The 25003-nt window shown below is 39.7% G+C and overlaps 2 protein-coding genes across 5 annotated transcripts in view; one reads left to right on the top strand and one right to left on the bottom strand.

The window, feature by feature from the left end:
* Positions 1 to 25003, top strand: part of CTNNA3 (catenin alpha 3) — a 1027502-nt gene that overhangs the window by 411946 nt on the left and 590553 nt on the right. The window lies entirely within an intron of this gene.
* Positions 1 to 25003, bottom strand: part of LRRTM3 (leucine rich repeat transmembrane neuronal 3) — a 147164-nt gene that overhangs the window by 119398 nt on the left and 2763 nt on the right. The gene's annotated exons all lie outside the window — the stretch shown is intronic.

Raw genomic sequence — 25003 nt, 5'->3', positions numbered from 1 at the left:
AAGTTCACAATGCAGTTTGAAAACATGCAACTTACATACAAAAATATGTGCGTTTGAAACAGTGCACATGAAAAAGATAAATATTTGAAAAATGCACATTCACAATACATCTGGAATATCTGAAAAATGTATATCTGAAAATTGCACAAAAAGTGTTTAATTATATTTGGGGAATATGCTTTAAAAATCAGAAAGTTTGCAAAACTCACAAATACATACAAAATGTGTGTTTTTAAAAAACTTAAAATATACACAAAAACCTGAACATGTGTTCATACAGATTAAAAAAAAAGATGCAGAAATGAAACAGACCAAAACAACTTTAAGCGAAAAAAGAGTACCCCAGGGAAATAATGTCCAACAGATTCAGCTACTTCTGCCTGATGCCACTTTGAGCTCATGGCAGAAATGTTCCATATCTTCCTACTAGAATCTGACCTGTCCAGAGAGGCTGGGAACTGTCTTTGGCCAATGGCTCCTTAACTATCCCTTCTTTATAATCGAGAACTTACTACTCTGACTGCACTTTTTTCTACCAGAGCCGTCTGTCCTAATCATTTAAGTACTGTGGGTAACATTAAAGACATGTCTGCATGAACACAATTATTCAAAACCTGTACTCTGTGCCCTGTGAAGAGGCCAGTTTTAACAGAGGATGGAGTTTCTGCCTCTTTCATAGCTAAAAAAAGGAAATTTTGGCAGGGATAAAAGCGCCATAACTCTCTCACACAACTATAAATGGACAGAGAAGCTCTATTCTCATTGTCATCAGGCATACTAGCTCTGACACAAAGCAGGGCCTGGTGTTAGAAAGAGTGAAGCTGAGATGGATGCTGGGGCTTTTCCAGCTCTCCTCCCCAACTTTCCCCCTTTGACCTCAGCTTAATTTAGTTGCTGCAAATTGAATTCAAAGAGAAATACTAGTTTGTCATTGATTAACTGCAGGAGAGAGAAGACAGGAAGGGAAGGATCTTGCCTTTTGCAGTAGATTCAAGCAAAAGCAAACTGCTGTAGCCTCTCCTAGCTTGTTTTGTTCCTCCTGGTTAGAAACTGTTGCCATTTTGGTGGTAAAATTCAAAGACAGAGTCATGTTAGTCTGGAATGGGATGCTGCTAGGGGGGTGCAGGTGACACCAGGTGACACCCAAGGGGGGTTGACACCACTGCTCTCCAAACGTCTGCATTTTGGTAGCAATGGGCTGTTGAATTTGATTGCATCCCTTTAAAATGCTGAAGAGATGGTGTGAGTGGGGCAAGCCTCAGTGGGAGGAGAAAGGAGAGGGCCTATTTGATTTAAAAAATATTTTACAAAACCAATTCTTTTTTAAAAAAATAAAATATTTTACTCTTTTAAAATTTTCTGTATAAACATCAAATCTTACCAAATTTTCACTTTAACCACATGAAACTATGTGCATATAAACACACTTAGGACCTTATCGCACTCACAATTTTCAAAGTTTTGGGGACGGAAGGAGGACGCTCGTGTGCGCGCGCGTCCTGCAAAAAACGGAGTTTATCGCACACGAAGACGTCCTCCAACAGGCCCCGTTCTGCCCCCGGCGCGCACCCGTTAGCGTCCAGGCCTGACGGGCGTGATTTTTGTCTGACGGATTACCTTCCCAAAAAACCCACAAAAAACTACTGCAGAAATTATCCTAGGTTCCATTTTAATGAAATCCCATTCCACATTCAGGATAAATGAAGCAAATAAAGCAAGGATGTGTATATGCATATGCATATATATTTATATATATATTGCATTATTTATCTGCATAGGCTGTACTTGGGGTTTCCTTGATTTTGGTGACTCTGGTGTCTCAGTTTTCGCTGCTTTTCCACACAGCTCTAGAGGCTAGAATGTTATCTTAAATTTGCATTGAGCATATTGAGGAGCCGTTAATAAAAACACCCATGATTATTAACCAAGTTTGACTTTCTACATGACTATTGCAGTTGATCAAGTGCAAAGGTACTTTAGAATTAATGATCTAGAAGGTCCATAAAGATGGTCTTAGAGGCAAATCTCAAAGTTGGCACCCTGCCTCTCATTTTAGAAATTAAGCACTGGCCACAAGCCTGAACTACTCTGGTATGCCTGCCAGTTAGTAAAGAGAGAGCTAGAATGAGAGAGAGAGAGAAAGAAAGGGAGAAACAGGGGAGGGAGGGATAGATCCACCTCCCCAAAAGATGCAGATTGCAACTCTCTGATTAAACTCTCCTGGAATTGTCCCATTTACCCAAAGTGCACTGTGGCCCGGCAGGGGGAAAAAGCCATGGATTATTCAGCTGCAGCTCTAAGAGAGCCTGTTGTAAACTTGCATTTTAATTAACCAGATCAGCTGAAGAAATGTTGTCTATGTACTGCAGTGTAGCTGTCTGCTTGTAAACTACCCTGTCGATAAACAGAGATCTTCTCTGTCTAAAGCTTCCATCTCTCCCCCTTCCCTTTTTGAATACATTTAGAAAAATGCATTTGAAAGGAAGATGTCTCTCAATAATTAAACTACTGTGAAATTACCCGCAGGCCAGTTTGCTGCCTTCTTTCTGCGTAAGGATATGTCACGGCTATGACTCACATGTCATGACCATGATAAATTGTTATCATACAAATTTTCAATTCAATTTAGTTGAAATGCAAGGCAATTGCAACGCCCTTGCAGAGTCGGTGTGACCAAAATACAAGAGGTTTAAGAAAGCAAATGCTGTTTTCTGAGTGAATCAGCCTATTGCTTGAAACATAAGACCCCATAATTCAGCAATAGCACAGGCATTGATTTCTGAAGCTTGATTGTTTCATGGGAATATTATACAAATATGGTATATGACAATTGTTCTGGTGAGAGACTCTCTCCTACCCAGGGGATTTTGCAAGTATAGTTCAGCAATAGTCATCTGTGGGCTGTTTGATTTATTAGTATGTGTTTGTGTGTTCCTGAGACAATGGAATTCTAGCAAAATAAATATTTAAAATGAGACATATAAGCTTTCAACTAAAAATAATTTCATTCTCCTATTAAGGAAAATATGCTATTTTACACAGGCTTGTTCAATTCTGAATGCACATCTATAGCATTCAAAATAGTAGAATCTATAGTTGTATAGGTTAATAAAACAAAAGGATTTGCATCCACAGGCTAACACATGGCCACCTCCCATACAATAACATTTGAAATATTTATATTATGAAGGAGAACTGGGGAGGGGGATTGCAAACTAATAATAGTTGGAGGGAACTTGGAAATTCCATCTCAGCAGAAAATGTAATGAAACTGCAGACAGTAGACATTACTATTATATAAAATTATAGGCATGGAGGAAGATGGAATTGGATCTCTGCTCCTCTTTACCTATTAAAGCACAGGCATTCAGCTCTTGATCTAAAGAAAAGCTCTCAAGGACATATCCTCCATGCATGCAAGACATGCACTGCATAGCTTATTATTCCTGAACTCAATACTTCCACCCCCTTTCTTTTCACTTAACAAAACAAGAATAAACTTTTTTAAGGAGGTGAGCAGTCCACTTGTCAAGCAACCCCTCAAGCTTTTGGTTACTTAGATTAATAGCCCTTAGCACCATATATCTAGGTCCAACAATGCACTCAACAACAGAATGAAATTGACAGTATAGGCAAGAATTTCTCAAAAGTTAATGGATCCTTCTTCCTTTTGATCACACAACTAAAGACTCAGCTACACACACTCACATACACAGCAGAATGAATTGGTAGACTCCAAAACATGGGAGAAGGGTACTAGAATGAACAAGCATGGAAGACTGGTGCTTGGATTAAGCATCAATGACTGTTTAGAATAAAAGGGATAGTAGCTTTATTATAGGAACCCCATTTAGAGATAGGCTTAGGGTGCTATAGTGCTGTGCTGGCATCCCTTTGGCATGTGTGGCCTCTCTGGCATGCAAAATTATCCCTGAGGGTACACGGTGGCCACAGCAAGTGGGGGGTGGGGTGGGTGGGCATGTGTACATGCTTGTCCTGTTCCTTGCTGCGGCTTGGTCTGCCTTGGGAGAACCGGGTCACAGCAAGGAGGGGTGGGGATGAGCACATGTCCTGCCCGGCTCCTTGCTGTGGCCTGGTTCTCCCATGGAAAACAAGGAGGGGTCATGCGTGGGCAGATGCTCTAATCTACAGTCTCTCCTCCTCATGCAACTCCACCAAGCTTAGCGGGATGTCGCTTTTACCCTCCAGCCACTTGGTGCCACTGTGGCATCTTAGCCCACTCTGCGCAGGATGCTCTGTAGCCAGATACTGGAACCAGAAGTATCCCTGATCATTGGCGGAGAAGCTGCTGCTGTGTGGGGCAAAGAACGTGGGGAATGTGAGGAGGCGGAGGGCATCACAGTGGCAGCCTCTCTAGCATCCATGAGGAGGGACATCCACATCCTCCTGCTGGGGGAGGGTAAAAGCCGTGAGGGAGAAGGAGAAGGAAGAAAAGTGCCTGGAAACTGCCCCCCTTTCAGGTTTGGTGAGGACACAAGCTGGGGTGGCTTCAGAGCTCCAAAAAGTCACTTTTTGTGGACTTTTGTGTGTGGGGACTGCAACTCCCACTATCTCCAAGCCAGTGGCCATGTTGAGTGGGGGATTCTGACACTTGTCATTCAAGGAATGTAGGAGTGGCTGGAAACAGGAGGAAACAGGCCAGGGAGTAAGGAAGGGGGGGCTTCAGAGCTCTAGAAAGTTACTTTGTGTAGACTTTTTTGTGTGTGGGGACTGCAACTCCCAGGATCCCTGTGTTTGTGCGGTGAACCTATCCTGGGCTTTTCTTGGCAAGATTTCTTCAGAGGAGGTTTGCCATTGCCTTCCTCTGAGACTGAGAGAGTTTTACTTGCCCAAGGTCTCCCAGTGGGTTTCATGACAGAGCTGGGATTCGAGCCCTGGTCTCCAGAGTTGCACTCTCAAACTGCTGGCTCTCTTTGTTCTTGTGCTGTTCCTTCTGTGCTTTATTATGCTTGTTATTATTCTTGTTGTTGTGTGCTTCCAAATCATTTCCAATGTATGGGCCCAGAGCACCATCCCTCCCTTCTGAGCACAGGTTCCTTTTTACGACTTATGGTGATCCTAAGGTGAAACTACTATGGAGTTTTCTCTGCAAGTTATGTCAGCAGGGGGGTTGCTATTGCTAGCCTGATCTGAGAGAGTCCCACCCCCAAAAGTCCTGACCTGGAAGGTGGAAGTCCCATCCCCAAAGTCTCACTCCCTCAAAAAGGTTCGCCCTGGCACCCAGTGACCCCCAGTGACCCCCGGTGCGAGAATGCCACTGAGTTTGGGCACTCAATCTCTAAAAGGTTCACCATCACTGCTATAGTTGGTTAACTGGGTGGGAAAAGGAGAAAATGGGAATGAAGTCACCCTGAGAATATCAGTTTACATAAAGAGGAGACAGATCCAACAAGATAAAGCTAGAATTACCCAGTGAGCCCTGACTGCTAGTTTCTATCACTATGGCCCCTTTGGGGCCCTAGTCCTTAATGTACTTCACAATCCAACATACTTTAAGCAAGGAATAGTTTTTAAATGTTTTGCAAAATAAAATGCTCTTTGAAAGGAAAATACTAACATATTGTTGAAAAGGGTAGTATTCCATTCCATTGCCTGCTGGACATGGTTACTATTTTTAGTTGGTTAGTTAACTCTAGAAGGGACACTGAAAATGTCATGCATCCAAAGCCTTGCAATCTATTTAATAATTCTGTGATGCCATTCCAGCCTTGCTCTGCTTTATATGTGAATTAGTCCTTATTGCTTTAGTCCTTATTGCTGTCCATTCCCACTTTTTGAATGTGATTGATAATTTAGTTTTGGGAAGAAAACAGAAAGACATTACCCATGTTATGGGAAACTGAGGTTATGGTAGGAAGTGTAGTTCCCTTTCCCTTTAAGCTCTTTTATCCCACACTGACAAAACGGCCTCATAGCAGATGTAGAGAAGGTGTATAGGTTGCTCAGCTCTGCTTCTGTAAATGTCTAAGTGGAAGAAAGAGATAGCATTTCTCCTTATTTTGTCCTTAGTTTTAGGTTCTTCAGGAGAGGAAAGGGCTATTGCTTCCTTCACTGGCAAAAAAGCAACCCTTTCCTATCCTCAAATCACAGAGAAAGCATAGGAGAGAGATTTATAGCAACTGCAAATAATGTCTGACTGTTAGGTCAAGCCTGTATTTTTGGGCTCCCTGAGACAGTACTATAGAATAGAAACTTGCCTCAAGATCGATTCTTTGATAATACACAGTAGTCACTGCTCATTCATTTGTGCCATAACTGAAATCTTTAGGCTCAGTGCCAAGCCACTAGCTAAGAGAGACCTTGCTGTCATGTTAACTTATTCACTCAGACTGGGACAGGGTTTGAATCCCTCTGCCAATGTATAGTGGTGAAGTAGCAGTTAGGAGTACTGGTGTGATAGCAATGGCTGAAGAGAATTTGCTGCGTGAGGCAAAACGATCCCATTGCATATATAAAAACTGACCAGAATGCCAGCTAAATCATTCTATAGCACTAGCAAAGATGATAATTTTCACCATATCTGAAGGCAGAAGTCTAGCTTAGGGTGTGTATAAAAGGTTGCAAGGGATATGCCATCTGTCCTGCCAACCTCTGTCTCCAGATTCATTCCACCTAGCATTTCTCCTTGTGCCAGCAGCTTCATGCAGCCTAATGGTAAGGCATGTCCTAGGAGCTTATTGCTTGGCTTATTAATTTGGCTTACCTCTCCCAGTTTAAATTTCAATTTGGGCTGATCCTGATCTTATCAGAAGGTTTTTGCCACTGAATTTGCCGTCCAAATACAGTCCAGGTGCATCCCCACTTTCAGGAGGGCTGTGACAGCCATTTTCCTAAGCTGCAAAACTCCCAGATCTGAAAAGAGCCATGCAAAGTGCTCCTGGAAGTGGGGATGCATCCAGGCTGTATTTGGGTGGCAAATTAGCAAAAACCTTTTGGTAAGATCAAGATGCAGCCTGAATTGAAATTTAAACCGGGAGAGGTAAGCTGAATTAATAAAGCAAGTGATAAGCTCCCTAGTGTGTGAGGATACCTACTAGCCCTTGGATGGTATATTTCTCCTGTGATAGAGTTTGGTTTTTAAAAAAGTATTTGTATTGATTTTCAAGTTTTTACTTTGAAGATGTGACTGGACAGTCCTTTGTGCTGAGATCAAGGAGCTATTAGAGAGGCTCCCAGTCTGTTGCATGGACTTCTGATAAGGAAGACAGATAGTTTTCATTGACACACCTTTCCCCTCAGTTTGTTTAGTATGGGTATGCCCATTGGTTGTTTTATTATCTCTGTCCCTCCTGCGTCCTGTGAATCACACTTTTGCTGTTGATAAAGGATAAACTGTCTTTCTTGGAAGCCTATCAGAGTGGCAGCTAACTTATAAAATAGGTCAGGGGGCTGTACAGTTTAACATTAAACCATACTCATTTTTCAAACCCAGCAGTAGATTTCCAGCCCATTCTAGACACCTCTCCTTGTCAGGTATAAAACACCACAGCATCCTCCAGAAGCTGAACGGATCCCTTTGGATTAGATTGGGAACTGTCAAAAATCTATTTATTGAAAACCTTCCTTCAGGAAATAGTACTTAAATAAAGTCTCCTCCCCGTAGTTTCCATGGCATGTTGATATTCTCATTTATTACATTTTGGATCTCCTCAGCCAGAAGATTAAAACAAACAAGGAGGTTTAGATAATGAATCTGCCAATTCCCTGTGGCATATTTATGCTACCTATGTGCACATTTTTGTTGTTGCGGTGTGCCTTCAAGTAGTTTCTGACTTATGGTGACCCTAAGGCGGCCCTACATATTTAGCATCTTATAAATGTGAGCTATTTATTGGTGGCTTAGTGTGACATCCTATTGTAGCCTTTCTGTCTGCTGGTTGCCTGAGGAGGGAGCTGAGTGTATTTCATAGATCAGCTGCTGTGACTGGCTTCAATCTCTAACAGCTTTAAACAAATATTTAAATGATATTGGTTGGATGGCAAGCTTGAGTGAGCCTCATGCAGTGGGTATCTCAGCATTTTAATCAACATCACAGGCAAGCATAATCCTGCACCGTATATCTCGGGGAGAAGGAATTTGGATTTCAGAAAAGCTAGGTTCCTGTTACAGCATACCGAAGCGTTACAATGAACATGAAGGTTTACCAGTTGACAATATCAAACCAATATTGAGTTCCTTGTCCATTCTCCATAGCACATAACTATGGGAATTCTTTATCTTATGTCATCATTTCATGTCTTTTCCCTGCTCACTTCTGCATGGCAAATGACTATGTTATATATGGGGGTAGGGACAGGGAAACAAATACTATGATAAGATCACATCAACCATTCCCATAATATATTATATTATATATAATATATAAACCATAATTGCATAGTAAGTTTACACTGTGAAGAAAGGAAAGGACACATTTAGTTCAAGTTGTGTCAACATCTGAGGAAATGAGGTACTACTTCTGAGTAAAGCCACTAATGGAATACATGAAAAATTACAATGCATGCTTCAGCTTTTCCCACCACAATATATAAATTTAGGAACATGTTATTTATCATCTCATTATTGAATCTGAGTAACTAAGAGTTTGGAGTGTAGTACCAGGATTAACATCTAAGCTCTCTTTTCTCCTGACAAAGTACATTTTGCACCCTGGCTGGACATAATTAGTCTGATGAAGCTTTTAAAGAAAATTGGCTTTGTTAAATGTTATGTTTGCCACATTGGTTTCTGCATGGAAGTCAAAGCATACAAATCACTGAATTCATGGAGCCAATGAAGCAAATTAGAGTTGTTTTATTCTTGCTGGAGCTGATAGGTATTGGTCTTTAAAGGAAATCATGGAGTTGTGGGATCATCCAGTCCATTCCTGACCAGGCATATTTAGAATTAAACTTCATTAACTTAGAAGACATAACTTACATGTAAATATCTCTAGGACTGCAGCTTTGGACTCTAAAAAAATGGCCTGGGCACATAGATCCATCCTGTCTTCAAACACTTACTTTAATCAGTTCAGTCTTGTGCCAGACATTTGAAGACTGGGCAAAGAGTCAAAGATACTTGAAATACTTATTTCTAATTCTAATAATTTCATCACCTGATTGACTGGGCTCTGTGATTCCACTGTTCTGTACTTTATTTTATGAAACTAATTTAGGATATGTGTGTATGTGTGTACCTACATCAGGAACCCTAAGAAGAATAGAAGAGGAAACTTAGAATTTGGATATACTGTACTAGTATGCTCTGTGACCTTTGATTTAAAATTTAAAATTTGGAGTGCAGGGAGGAAACAGAGAAGGTTTGTTTGTTTGTTTGTTTGTTTGAGGGTGGTTTGCAAAGATTTGGCACAGCTGTGCTTTACTTCCTTTATAAAAAGCTTATTTCAAATCCATCTTCCTCTTGCGTTCATCAGTGCCATAAGTAGCCATAATAACAGAGCTCATCTTGGAAGAGCTTCCTTACTGGCAGATGCCTTTCCCTTCCCACTAGAAGCCGTCCAAAAATGATGCCAGCATCTAGGGATGTGCTAGGGCTAGGGAGATATAAAGTCTTCCTCTGCAGATTTCAACCTTCTTGTCTCCATATCTGGTTCTTGACTGGTAGTCTCTTTTAAAAAAATTAAAGAAAAGACATCACAATTTATTTGCTTATTTCTTTTCCGATGTGCACATTTTATATTGTATGCATTACTTGAGCACATCCCCTGTTGACTAAAGCATGTTTAAACATCATTTTGTGCTAAAGCATCTGAAATATGTAGGTTTTTTTAAAAACAAGTCCACAGAAGCCTGTCAATAATTTAGTTAGTTGACTTGTATCCTGCCGTTTCCCCAGAAATTTCAGTGTGAGACAGTCACAGAACACAGATTGCATGTGGATTGTGAGGAGTCTCAGAAGTGCAGAGTGCAGCAAGCCTGTTAAGGCCCAGACAGGATTCAGATTTTTTGCACAAGTGAGCTGTGTCAAGATGGAACATCATTCTGAATGATATTGAGGGTAGGAGGGGAAGGCAAACGCAGCCACTGGGAGTCAGTCATGGAGCAGAGCTCCACTGCTGTCAATTTTCTTTTCGTTGAGAAAAAAAGAATGTGTTTTTGACGGGCTGGAGCCTCCTATTACCATACCAAATGCTAAGGTTTTCTGAAATTTTATCAAATTATCCCCTGTGAAAAATAAATGGCACTGCAAAATTTACCACTTTGTACGAACTAGTCTGCTTGATGAAGAAGGGAATGGGAGGCAGTTCATTCTGGGACAATAGGCACAGTGATACAGTGCAGGAAGAGTCATAAACCTTGGTGGTGGTGGTGGGGAGAGAACTTATTTTGTAACCCCCGAGTTTGCCTGACAAGGTTTGCAGGTTCTTTTTATAAATAGAGCCATTGGGACACCATTTGAAAGGGTCATAAATAGACTCCTGAAATTATTCCAGTAGTGTGGGAAATGCTTCTTGTTATACGTGCTTATACTTTCTAAAGCTCTATAGTTTTTTCAGTGCTACGACTGTAACAGGGCACATCTGGCTCCTGCTGCTATTACCTTTCTTTTCCAGAGTGCTTCTGGAAAAAAAAAGCATGGGGGTGGCATCCAGAGTTCCAGTGCTTATGATATGCTGCCAGGGCTGTCATCAAATGTACTTTTCCAAAGTACTTTTTCAAAAGACAAAGAAAAACAAAGCAGGATGATAAGCACACCCACACAAACACAGAAGCCACAGTTGTACACAATCTTTTCCCCCTCTTGAAATGGCTTGAGTTGTCCTTTGTTCTCCTGTATCCCTATTTGAGAGACCTCTATTCTAAACTGGAAAACCCCGAAATAAAAAACAAGATCATGCCTACATGTGACTGGTAATGTTTATCTTACTCCTTCCTTCCAACCCCATCTAATCGTATGCAGTGACGGCTCATGCCTAAAGACAGTGGGATCACCAGAGGCGAAACCTATGACATTTTGTTTTTCCTAAGTACACCTTGGACCCCTTGCTGTTAAGGAGAGTGTTTGGGGATTAAGTAGGTGGTATGCTGTCTTTCCAAATAATAGGCCCACTCTGGTCAGAAGAGCATGTATTGTGAATATATGAAGAGAGCCTCTGCATACAAATCTTTTCCTTCTAGGCATTTCTGAACTCTTTCCTAGCAGCTAGTCTAGAACCGCACAATTTGCCAGAACATTAAAAACCAGTCTGTAGTAGCTTTTGTACAGCTTTGATTCGTCTTCAGAACCTGGGTGCAAAAAGCATAGAAGCTTTCTTCTCTTTTACTGTTTTGGCTTAGCTCTACACTTAACACCAGAGAAATCTGTGTAATGAGGGGTACTTGTATCCAATATTAATAATAATAATTAGTAACTGGAAGAAAAGAAAATGGGGAAGGGCATCATGTTCTGTTATGAAGATATGACTCACTGTTTGGCTTAAAAGATAATAGCAGGAAGTGGCATAGTACAATACTATGAGTAACAACTTGCCGTATCAACAGAAATATAGTCAGTTGAATAAATTTCTTTGGAAAGAAAATGGGATTTTTATCCCTAATCACAGGTAAACCTTCTGAAAGAAGAACAGCATGAATGTGGCAAAATGTTTTCTGAATAGATTGCAAAGTACATGCATCAAATTTATTTTAAAATGCTAACTTTATTGAGATTCAAAATGACAACCGCTCCACTAAAGAGAATCCCATGATGCATTTGTACACTATTGGATATCCTCTCCTCCTTAGAATGAACAAACACAGTTTCCCTGCATTTTTATCTTGGAGTTTAGCTTTCTTGGCTGAGAAATAAATGAATAAAATTCATGTGGATGGAAGTTCAGCCTACTAATATGTATTTTGAACAGATATTTTTCAATACTGCTTTCCTCCCTCTACTCCTTTTTCGTATCAGAACAAAGCCTTATTCATGCAAAACCTCTAGGATCTTTTAGGAAAATGCGGGGGGGGGGGGGGTATTGAATATCCCAAGTTAAAATGGGTTTTTGGGTACCCCCGTCCCACAAAGTGCATCGACTGTATTCAGGGCCAGTGTAAACGCCAAGGAAATAACTTGGTTTCACACTGGTTTATTTTTGTAGTGTGAATGGGCCCTGAGCTATTTAGCTAAGCTAAAGGAAATTAAAGTCTATGAAAGACCAATAACCATCCACCCTTCAACATAAGGTTTTCACAATTGGCTACTAATACAAAATAATTAAAGAAATGATGGAGCAGTTTAACTATACAACTTCAATGACGTAAAAAAAAAAATCACCCCAAGCAGTGACGTTGGTGTGTGTTGGTGAGATTCATTCCCCAGAAATACACACAACTGTCAAGGAGCATAGCCCAGCTCCACATCACACTATTTTGGCTTCTTCCTTACATGGTGATTTTGGAGACATATCGTCTAGCTTTCTTCCCTTCATTTTTGATGTCAAGATCTTCAGATTAATTTGAAGCACTTTGGACTGTGCTGTTCCACTCCAGAACACAATTGAGCCATTTCATTCTTATCCGGATCTCATTCAGTTCAGTCCAAATCATCTCAGTTCACTTTATTATTCATGACTTGGTTGAAGTGATTGCTCCAAATATTACCATAAATAATATTGTGCTTTTTAAAAAACTATGCCCTTTTGGTAGATCTTGAAACATTCACTCTCTGGCTGCTTTTTTGTCTGCTCACTGAAAAGTATTTTTTTAATTGACAAAACAAGGCAGAGGTTTTCTCATAATGATGCAAGTTAAAAATGTGGATGCATGCATTATGTTTGACTTTTTAGAATTTGCTCATTGATCAAAGTATGGGAATCAACAAGCTTAAATTACACAGCAATCTAGAAAAGAATGCTACTTCTAGGGATCTCTCTTTACTAAGATGCTGAGAAGCTTCAGTAAAAGGGCAATTTTTAAAGGCCTGTAGCAAATAATGCTCCAAGTTTTAATTAGGTAAGTGTTTAGAGTAGTCAACTAACATTTCCTTTTAAATGGTGACCGATATTAATTTGTATACCATTGGTAATTAAAGGCAATACGATTGTACACAACAATGGCTAGCTTGAGTAACCATGAAGGAGCTTATCACTGTTTTTGTCTGACAAATTTGGCTGGGTGATGCTAGGGATGTAATTCTTCACTCACTTCATTCTCAGAGGAAGCAATGAGTAATGTTATCAATTTTCTTCCCACTGTGAGAAAAGTGTTCAATTTCAAAGACAGCAGTAAGGGACTTATTCTGGGGGGGGGGGGATTACATGCATTGATTTTTTATTTTGTCTTTTTACATAGGAAAAAACATTATTTGTACAGGAAACAAAAAAAATGCCATAGCTGGGTACTTCTTAGGACAATTTGCATGTGTTTTCTTTTGTTCAGAAAATATATTTTTCCTGCACAGAAAGTTCTTTTTCTCTTTCACCCCCCCAAAAAAAAACACATATGAATTTTGTATAGCATAACTCCCAAATTGCAAAGATTCTTGGCAGTTCAAGATTCTCCTTGGCAAGCTTTTCCAGCACTCAAGAAACATGTTTTTTCAACCATTTCACCAATATTTTCTCCTTAAATAGGGCTTAACAAAAAGGCTGAACATTCATTGATAATTTTTCAGAATATAACTCACATCAGAATTTAGGAAAAGGATCAGAAGGCAATTAGAATATGTTCTGTAGTGTGAATATGGACTCTTGTATAAAAACCAGCTATGAGAAATCATGGTTTGCCTCTGTAAGAATGCACTGTTTCAGAACCTGGTCTCGCATACTCACTCCTCCATTTCTTTGTGCAAGATGGCAGGAAATTTGAAGCTTCTGTCTGTGGTTGGCAACAAGCTATTGTCAGTTAACAAACCACAATATTGAACCTGAATGCGGGCTGTACAAATTAGCATTGAACAAAACAGGAAACTGCAGCTTGTTACAAACCCACAAACCAACGTTTTAGATTTCATTCTTTCATGCAGAAAGAAAGTGAAGGAACAAAGGGGAAAGACAGTACATATCCTGAAGGTTGCTGCAGTGCATTCTTGAAACAAATTATGTTTTATTTTTACTTTTACACTCAACCACAGACATCTAATGGAGGCTAGCTTAAGTTGCCTAAAAATGAGCCTCCTCTAGGGCAGGGGTTCCCAACCTGTGCTCCGAGGAGCCCTTAGGGCTCTGCATGCACTTTCCAGGTGGTCCATGGCTGCTCCAAAAAATGAAAGAAATAAAAATTGATTGAAATTAAAAAATAAGAATATATTCTTACATATATTCTTAAACACCAATAACCTGTAAGACATAGGGCAGGCCTCTTAGGAACTCCGTTATAGAAATAAGGGCTCTGTGAGTCAAAAAGGTTGGGAACCCCTGCTCTAGGGTATACTTGCTCTCTTTTTGAGCTTGAGGTTTATTGGTTGAACCTTTTGCTTTAAGAGTCTGTTGGCTTCCACTATGGGATGTGTGCCTATTTATAATGGGGGTGGGGGGGGGGGGGGGGGGTGGAGGATCACAAAGATCCCAGTTGCAGTATCATGTCCAAGAGATATTAATCCCTATAACAATGACCCACAGGGACGTAGCCAGGATTTTAGGAAGGGAGGGACCAGACTAAATGCCACCATTATAATGGGGCTTGGGTGCGGTGGCGCAGCAGCACACACCATTCATTTTTCTAATGGAAGGGGGGGTCCGGACCCCAAGATCCCCCCCCCCCGGCTACGTCCCTGTGACCCAGGATTTTATATGCACATTACTAATAGTGAAAATAATATTTCCTTATCCTTTTTCTTTTCTTTCACAAACCAGCTAATCTAAATATGATTTTTAACCTTTATTTATCACAACTGCTTGTAGACTGGTAAAACAAAAACCAGTGCTCACAGCTTTCCTAGGTCACAACCTCTCCACCTTAATTTTCCATCTAAATGTTTTCTACAGTTTCAGTGAGGTGCTGGATTATCCATCTCAAAGGTGCTGCAATGCAGTATAAACTAGCTATTTGCAAAAATGTTAAATCTCACAAATCCTTCTCTTCATTGTTTGATATACATTAATGATGAGGGTTGCCAGGTCAGAACTACCTCAGGGCCCAGGCTATGAAATTTTAGGTCAAAACTGGAGACCAAAGGAAGACCACTAATCATGTTACGGGAGGTAGTGGGCTTGAGGATACAATAACACTGAGTACCAACACTGTTTCATAGAGTTTATCATTTGAATTTTTTAAAAAAACAACACAGTCTAACAAATGAAATATGTGTATATGCATAAGTATATAAACCTTCCAAGACAACACTCTTGCTCTGAGATTCCTCCTCCACTCCTGAGGACTGTAAAAGAGGAACCAGCTTCTGACACCTGAGATCCCTACCATGTGTTCAACCGTATAGTGACACATCTCTCCACATTCTAGCTATACAAGGAACATCTTTTCATGTCCTTCAGCACTAATACATAGATAGATACAAGCTCTAGATAGAATTAGGCAGATGCTCTTCCTCAGTCCTGTTGATGTTTTATTCAAAATTTGCTTTGATACAGGAAGGACTGCTATTCTAGTTTATTTGCTTAGCTGGCTGATACTATTTTAATTTAGCACTTCAGTGACATATTAGAAAAGAACAGCCACCAAGGTCTTTCTTGCAAAGCATTTGCAAGAAATCAGTCTGGAAACTCTGGGTATATTTATACAAGCTACATACAGACATGGCTGGATACTTCTGTTTCAGCCACTCTAGTCTGACTGTGGGCCTGAGCCTCATTTTAATTTTCATGCTTAGCACACTGGGTAATTTATCTATGGTTCTATCTTTTGATGTGATTTTTAAAAAGAAATATAGGTATCTCCCTTTGGGTAATTGTCTTGTCTTGTATATTATCAGTGACATGGTACATCCTGGCACTGTAAGTTTGAACCAGAAATACTGGTTAGAATTCTGATGTATTTGCAATGATGGTATATAAATACCAAGCATGATATGTTTTATAGTTTTTTGTGGGTTTTTCGGGGTATGTGGCTATATTCTGTAAGAATTTATGCATGCATCTGTGGCTGGCATCTTCAGAGAAGATTTCTCTGAAGATGCCAGCCACAGATGCAGGCAAAACGTCAGGAATAAATTTTCCCCACAAAAAACTATGGATGCCGGCCGTGAAAGCCTTCAACTTCACTTGATATGTTTTGTCTTCCAAAGGAAATTTTAATTATTTCCGTGTGTGTTGCCTCTCACAATGAGAGGCACCCTCAAGCCCTGTTTCACTGGATCAGCCTCAATTCAGTACTTGTTCAGATTTCTATAATCATTGTTATAAAAGAGACAATGAAGTTTAAATGAAGTACATTCTCCAGTTGTGATATAATTCTGTAGTTGAAACAGATGTGAACATTACATTAGACATAACCTACAAATTACCCCTAGGATGTGGTGTTAAGAATACTAAATACTACATCTTGGTTTGGTGCTAGTTTTTTTTTAATATTAGGCATCAGATTGCCATTGTTGCTGTTGTTTTCATACTCAACAGAAATCCAAGCATCTAGTCGATTTTGTTCTTTGCATACATTTTCTCATTTTTGTATTTCACACACTTGCTGTTATATAACAAGCAATGTGAAAATGTTAAAGCAAGAGCGATTGTGTAACACCTTAATGTCATTGCAGATAACGACACAGTCCCAAATAATGACACCCAAATCTACTTAAATACCTGTGGATAGGCAAAACAATAACAACAACAAAAACCCACCTTATTTATTTGCTTTACTTTATACAGCCACTGGATGTCACTGCTTTTCTATGGAAATTTTGTCAACTGAATATTTATCTAAACATGTGTACTTGACCCAAAAGTCAGTGTAATATGGCAAATTATTGTCTAATTATTAAAAAATATTTTTAAAGACAGACAAAACAATCCCTTCATTTGACTGTGTGTGTATGTGTGTTTGATTTTGCTGTAAGGGATTTATATATATATATTTCATTAAAGTAACTGGGTGATAAAAAGTAGGCATATAAATCTTAGGATTTTTGTTGTATTTTTCAATCATTTCTCCACTTGTTTCACTTGGATTACTGTGGTTTATCAACTTCAGCTGTTCCATTTTGAGACTGGTACAGTGGTGCATTTAACTGTAGTGATCAGAATGGTGCGCCTGGATTGCCAGGTCTTAGAGCCCCAGTGGAAATCACAGGAGGTTGCTCTGCTTTTTTGATTCTCCAGGAAGAGACACAAAATCTTAGGGAAAATGGCAATCTAAATTTTGCATGTGAGCTGGCATTAAAGCCTGGACATCTTTCTCTGTTTGTTCCCAGGTGGCACCAGGGCTCTCTGACACGGTTCAAAGGTGGTTGCATATATCTTGCACCTAAGCAACATCCGCGAATCTAAAAGCCTGGAGTGCATATTCCTGGTTGCATCATACAGTTTGGAGCCAGGCAGGGAGTGGAGTGTTTACATTGTACCTTGTGCACTTTTTTTGCTGCGGAAGCCTGATACCAGTGGGACAGTGTGAGGGGAGACTCATTGAGGGCTCATGGTGAGCCTACCAGAAGTGCTAGAATAATGTGGTTAGCCGACATGGGATGAGTCTTAGCAGAAATGGCAGCATCTGCTGCAGCTACTGGAGATATTTTGCAATGCAAAATGCTTTCATGTATTTTTATTTCCTGGATCTCGGTTGCCACATTATCTGACTAGACAGGTTTAATCTAAATTCTGTATCCATTTACCCAGGTTTTCCTCAAGTCAGTTTCCATAACCAGCTGCCTTAGAAATATTTCTACCTTTTCTTAGCCTTCATCTGCAACATCATAGTGACTACCTCTGGCTCCTTGGTAACCCAAAAGTCCAGACCCTCCTGACCCTAGGGAACAGGTAATGATTAGGTGCTAAAGCCTATTTTAGGACTTCTGTGTTATACAAAATCACTAGGACATGGAAGTAACTTGGCAAAGAATGAGAAGCTCCCTTTGTATGGACCTACAAGGAATTCTGATTAAGTGAAATGTCTTCATTTTAGCATAAAAGGAAGTGTTCTTGTCAAAATATGGATGGACCAAAGCACCTTACTAGTGAGTGATTACGATAAGGATGTACACATCTGCTTGCTTGTTCCACTCTGTAATCATTTACGTGTAAGGAAAATCTAATTCCACATTCTTGACATTTTCTCCCACCAGTACAAATAGACATTTTAGCTACTTCTGGATCAGTGCTCACGTGGCATGTATACACATGCAGCTATGCATCTACAAAAATGCAACATATGCATTTATATACATATATGTGAATAGTCACCTGGTATAACTTTTGAGTACAGTATTGTGTTCTGTTTCAGAAGGTATCCTGTATTTTGTACAGAATGTTGCTTGTTTGTCCCTGAAAAGACTGAGAGATATGTTTATACATATCTTTTTAGGGCCTTTCTCCATTTCTCAGATCTCTACCTTTCACTTTCTCACAAGTCGCTCCTTCCCACTTTCATATTCTACCCCCTGTGTATCTGATTGTGTGTGTTTTTTAATTTCACAAACTTCCACAAGTTTTCCATACTTCTCTGTTTATACCCCATGCCTTCTTTCCCCTCCTCCTCCCAGCCAAGCTCAAGGAGATGTCTATCAATAGGATACAATAGTTTTTTGTGGGTTTTTTGGGCTATGTGGCCATGTTCTAGAAGAGTTCATTCCCGATGTTTCATCAGCATCTGTGGCTGGCATCTTCAGGAATCAACTCTTCTAGGACAAGGCCACATAGCCCAAAAAACCCACAAAAAACTATGGATGCCGGCAATAGGATACAATGATTGTACTCCTGAAGCATAGGCAATATTCCATCAACCTGAGGGAAAATGTCTGCCATTTTTTAGCCTGTAGGGGAAGAGTTGGCCAGATGCATGCCGTTATAAAAATTTATTACACCAATCACCTCCATGGACAATGATACCTTCATTCAGCAGACGATGCATATTTTGACTCCATGATACTTTTGGAGCAAATTCTTTTTACATCCTTAGAGGGGAATAAATGTGACCCTCATTATGAGAGGCAATTTGATGGATGAAGCATAAAGTGGTCATCAACAGAAATTAAACCACTGAAAAGGAAGACACAAATTTGCATTGAAGTTGCATATGCTAATTTATGCATATGACACAATTTTAGAAAGAATGACTGAAAATAGTTGTACATCTCATCCTATTGGAAAAACTGTAACCAGATGATCTGTGTTATTTTCTGCTCAGACTGCCATCCAGGTGCTATCTGTTGATTGTCAACTTTAGGGGCTCTGTATCTTCAGATATGGAATGGATAGTTCAAATACGGAACACATAGTGCTACAGTACTGTTTCCTGGCAGCCCCTAAAATACAAGAGTATCCCTTGTGAAGATTGAGATATAGCCACCTAGAAAACAGCATCAGGACTTTGGGTAAAAGCCTGATCAACTGAGGTGAGGAGACCGCCATCTCAGTTCTGTCTAAATATATGTAGAGTTGCCCAAAACATATTGTTTTCTGCTATTTTAAATTTGTAAAAAGAAAAACGTTAAAGTTCCCAATGTTGTTCATCACAAAATGAACCAGGACTGTAATGTGAACTTTGGTGCAACAAATGAAAATGGATATTGAGCACAGTCATGTAATAACACATAAAAATTTGGGTATTAATATAAAACCTGCTTGGAAAGCTTGGTAGGAAAGAGAAGAAAACCACAACGCAGCAAGCAAATAAAAACAAACACCTGTTTGATTTGGTATTATCTTTTGGAAATATTATCATTATATATTTCAGTGTGTGGAGATGGCACTGTCAAAACTTCCATCCACAGAAACTTCCATCTATTTCTTTGCATTAAGAACAGTCATTTTGAACACACATTTTTTGCTTTACCATAGAACTCTGGAAACTAGAGGTACTTTCAGTGAGCAGTCTTGGTCCTGTGAGATGAACTCTGCAGCTTATACTCTTGATGTGATCTAGTAACACGGTTTCCCATATATTTTATTTCTCTTATTTGTTTAGAGGCAGAGAAACAGAGAGCACAACAGAGTACCAAGTCTAGCTATGAGGTCCATTTAGTAAGGAGTTTATAACATGCACTATTTGGTCTATTTTGGGCATGGGTTAGGGATATGCGTGAGTGAGGCAAAACAGATTTTATCACATGCTAAACTGTCAGCAAGCCATCACCATGCCATTGCCTGACAATCACCCGTCCCCAAGCCAGGCTCAGCTGCCCAATTTTGCTCCACCAGAACCTTTCAGACAGAGAAAAATCAAAATGAGCCTGGCCTGGGGATGGGCGATGGTTGTGCAATGGCATGGCAATGACTTGCTGACAGTTTAGCATGCAATACAATCTGTTTTTCCTTGCCCACGCGCATGCGCCCCCAACCCATGTCCAGAATGGACCTAAAATGCATGCAATAAACTTTTAAGTTTGTAGAATAATTTGTCATTAAATATTTGTTTTTTCTGCACTACTTAAAAATCACCACAGATATAAATTCCTGCCCAAGTCTTGCTCTACATTTTCAGCATGTAATTACTTAAATTTAGGTAAGCACTAGGTAGTATGCAAGATCTCTGTATCTTTAAAAGTTGTGTATGGAAGAAGACGTATTAGCAGATGCTGTCATGACCTTGTTGAGACTACAGAAAGTACTCCTGCTTACTATCTAGCACCCTTTCATCTTTTTTCACATGGTGGGAATAATGGGAAGATACCTGCCCTTGAAAATCTAAATGTCCACAAACAGCATCTGTGCTTCCTAATCAGTATTTTAAACATCTCCAGTTTAGTCATTGAAATAAATGAGTAACAGGTCCAAGTTTCATTTCTTTTTTTACACTTAATCTTTGTTCTCTGCCTCTTTCTTTCGTCAGTGTCATGTGAAATCTCTGCTTTGCTATACTTCTGTCTCACGTCCAGTTGTCTTACTCATGCCCTTTTCATCTCAACTCCTTCTTCTTTTTGATAAAACCACTTGCTTAAATCCTGGCCCTGCCCCAATATATGCAACATGTGAAACCTAGGAGATTATTGTACACAGATTTTTTGCCTGATCCAGGCATAGTATGGGATCAGGCTGCAAGGTGGTAACCGGTCGGCCAGCAGCACAGCAGCAATTTCCCCCCTGTTCCATCCCGATCCTGTCCCATGCCCGGATCAGGAAAAAAGTAAATGCAATAATCACCCTAGTCTTATCACCATTAGTTCTCTTCAGTCCCTGACTAACTAGATCAGTGATGCTCTTTAAACTGTAATTGTCTTTGCTATTTCTCTCAGTTAGAATGACTTCTGCATTTTGACTTATTTTGCAAAATGGTGACTGAATGGTTAAGACAATTAAGTTCTTTTATGTTTGGCCAATCATCATGCCTTTTGGCTCAGGAATCTTAAACTAGAGAATCAGTTTTCTCAGGGATGACAAGGGATGGATCAATCTCACCCACAAGGCTAGCTCCACTGTTAGGCAGAGTAAGGGATTACTGCCTCAGACAACATGTTCTGAGTGGTGTGGAGGTGGCTACCTCTTGGCATTTCCCTCCTGTTGGAAAATAATGCTATATGTTCCAGGCAGCGTGTCCTCCAAGATGGTTGGTAAGCTACTCTGATGTCTTCAGATGCAATGGAAGAACATGTACCATTTCTATTGCACCAATGACATTCAACTGCCAGACCAGATGGCTTTTGGAAGACACGATGGTATATGTGTGTGTGCGCACACAGTGGGGGAAATCTTGACAAAGCAAAATGGTTTGGGCTGGCCCTGTTCCGTGAAATCCCCAAACAGATTGGGCTACCTCTTTACCTATCCCTTCACTAGTATTGGTATCCAGCTGTATCCCTTAATTCCATACTTGTTGAGTATAGTCTAGGCTTCATCCCTTTACTTATAATCCATCTCCTACAGAATTTAATGCAGAAATGTGCCTCCATTGTTTCTTTCCTCATTTCATCTGCTTGCCATCTATCTAGGGAAATATTCTATTTGTCTTCTGGGATTTGATCTCAGTGCATTCATGCACTGACTTTTGTGATGAAAGTGTCACAATACTTTTCCTTTCTCATCCCTGCACACCTGTGTACTAACATCATATGTTGGGATGTCAAGAGACATGCATTTTCATCTACATAGAAATTCATGATTTGCCATTTCACCCAGGCACTTTTATCTCATGAAGGCAAAACTGTATTCTGGTAACATCTGGAGCTTAAACTCAGTAGTATGGCTGTGTTGCACTGGAGATGATGTGGGCTGGATGGTTCTTTTTTATTATTTAAAAATCTTAGATGAATTGATGCAATGCAAAAACATTGCATACATTTAATAGATGAGTACAAGAGGTTGGTCTACAGGTGCAACTTTTCACTTCTCTGCAAGACAGGCTGCTGCCTGCCAATTTTTTCTCCTTGCTATTCTGCATAACATTAAAGATACACAAAGGAGAATCCTGCTCACCTGTTCATTTTTGACAAGATGGTCTGGAAGCCACTGGCCAGTTATTTTTTTGTTGTGCAAAATAATAAATCAGAACATTCTGTTTGATTCTTTTGAGAAAGAAGAGCCTTGGCAACTGATAGTCAGTTTCAACCACCTGGAACCAATTTTATTCCATTCAGTCCCCTTCCCCCCCAAAAAATGTTTTGTAGATGTAAGTTGTTGGCAATGGCCTGCCTAGGCTGCACAGTCAGCCAGCATCTTCTTTCTCTGATGTCTATGGTGATAATTGCACATTCATCAGTGTTTATCGCTGAAGATCTGCACATATAAATATAGCTTGCTGAAAGTACTTCGGATGAAAATAAAGTTAATTGCCTTTTAAAATGCCTAGGCATTATTTTTCACATGCTAATTCTGCCTCATTATAATGAGAAATGTATTGACATTAATAGTTCATCTCTTTGGCACTTGAAGAGACATCAGTAATCTCTCTGGTTTCATGTTCTCGCTCCCCCTATAATTTAATTCTTGAATTCTGGAGCATATTATTTTAGCTGAGGTGGTTTGTGTGGGGTAGCCCAACCTTATTTCCATGGGGTTTCCCTTCATGTGCCTCCAAAAACAAAGAAACATGCCTATAGATATAAAGTCTCTGGTAAAATATTTTCAACCTCTATGTCATCAGAATCGATTGAAAACAATTGGGGCTAAAATTCGCTTGTCTTTCCATGCCCAAACAATCTGTGATTTGCATGATGATATGTTCCATGTATCTTTTGTTCCAAGAATCAAAGATTATCAATACATTTTGAGTGTCGTAATTTTTGGTGGTGTTGATTTTTAAGATTGTGTTTATGTACATAAGTACATTCAGAGAGAATACATAGATGTCTCTAATGTGGCCCTCATTCCATATCAAAGCTTTCTGTAAAGATATTAGTTGTCTGGTATCATATTAATGATAGATTAACTTTCATTGTCATATTAAATGCATCTCAAGAAAGATATTGGCTCAAAAAAGGACACCTGCTCTGCAAAGTGTACCATATGACTGGATTGTTAATTATGCTGCAATCTTTGACTCTTGCCTTTCAACAAATTCATGAGACTAGTTTTACATCAGTAAAAATATGAAACACTCTTTTACTTTTTTCTGCTTTTATATCCACATAAAAAGAATGCAGGTTTATCACCCACAAATCCCCTTAACAGCTTTCACTGGTGATTCTCAGACTCAGAACATCATATCTCTGGATCAGTTCAAGGTGATTTTCCTTAAAATAAATTCTCACAGAAATCAAAAGAAAACAATAACAGCAATAAAGAAAACAGAACATGGATGCTTCCTCCCTTAACCCAGATTGCTGCAGTGCAACTGCCTTATAGAAATATTCTCTCCCAAGTGGTCAGAGATGGGCAGTGTACAAAACCAAATCAAGTTATGCAATAGAGGGAATGAAATTCTTTGTCATCTTTTATAAACATATTCCTATTTGTATCCCAAGACTGAGGAGAGGGGGGAAGCTGTTTTAATGAGGGAATAATTGTAATTTATATAAAATATTAAGAGGTATAGCCAATTAATTATATTTTGTCATGATGTTCAGGTGGATGATCTAAGGTACAAATATCCATCATAATCCCTTCGCTGCTTTTGCCTTAAAGAAGAAGAAAATGGCATCCAACAAGGTTATAAAAAGAGGATTGATTGACACCCTCCCTTGCCCATTGATCCATTGACTTTTCCTAAATGAGCATTCTTCTGATGTGCTTTCCCTTAAACTGGGCAAGTGTCCAGTTTTCACTGCAAGCTTTTCGTACTTGCTGTGCTGTATTTAAAATGTAGCTCTATCAGCTTTCTAAATACCCAAAGTGGAAGATTGCACAATGAAATGCCACCAAGCATAAGGCAGCATTTTTGATGGAAGAAAAATGACAGGTATAATGGGTCCATCGTCAATCACATTAATGCCTCTGAAAACAGAATTCCTAATGAGCACCCAAGCAACTGTGTGCAGGAAGTGGTTTTGCCTTTGTAACTGGACATTTCAGCTCCTTTAATGGCCTCAATAAGGAATTTGGGTTCCCCATTTAATGAATGCCTTTTGACTATTTTCTGAAAGGCAACTGGCTGTGAAGAGGGAGAAACACTAGCATCTTTTATATGAAGCCAGACAAACAGGTTTCAATTAGTAGTTATCAACTCTACAAACTCTATGGTGTTAGAACACAGTCCAGTGAATCCTATTCACTTTGACCAGCCTTCCTTTTATTTCTCCTGAAATGTAGGATTTCCAGCCCCCACTTGATTTAGCCAAGTGATTCCCTTGCCCCCACCCCCACTGTTTGAAGATGATGCTTTAAAACCAGTGGCTTACACTTCACAGAAATCAAGCATTCTCACAAGGTTGTTCCTGCACCATCTGTAAGCCAAAGCCAATCCCAGAATGTATATGAAGCTACAGCAGTACACCTGACTTCTAGCTATAGTGTGCCCTTGAATCATGGAGTGAATTCCAGCAATTTTTTTAAACACACACACACACACACTTCTTTCCTACCGT

Source organism: Sceloporus undulatus, chromosome 3 (genome assembly GCF_019175285.1).
Source record: "Sceloporus undulatus isolate JIND9_A2432 ecotype Alabama chromosome 3, SceUnd_v1.1, whole genome shotgun sequence".
Taxonomy (NCBI): domain Eukaryota; kingdom Metazoa; phylum Chordata; class Lepidosauria; order Squamata; family Phrynosomatidae; genus Sceloporus; species Sceloporus undulatus.
The sequence above is the reverse complement of the archived record's forward strand: the minus strand, read 5'-3'. Positions and strand labels throughout refer to the sequence as shown.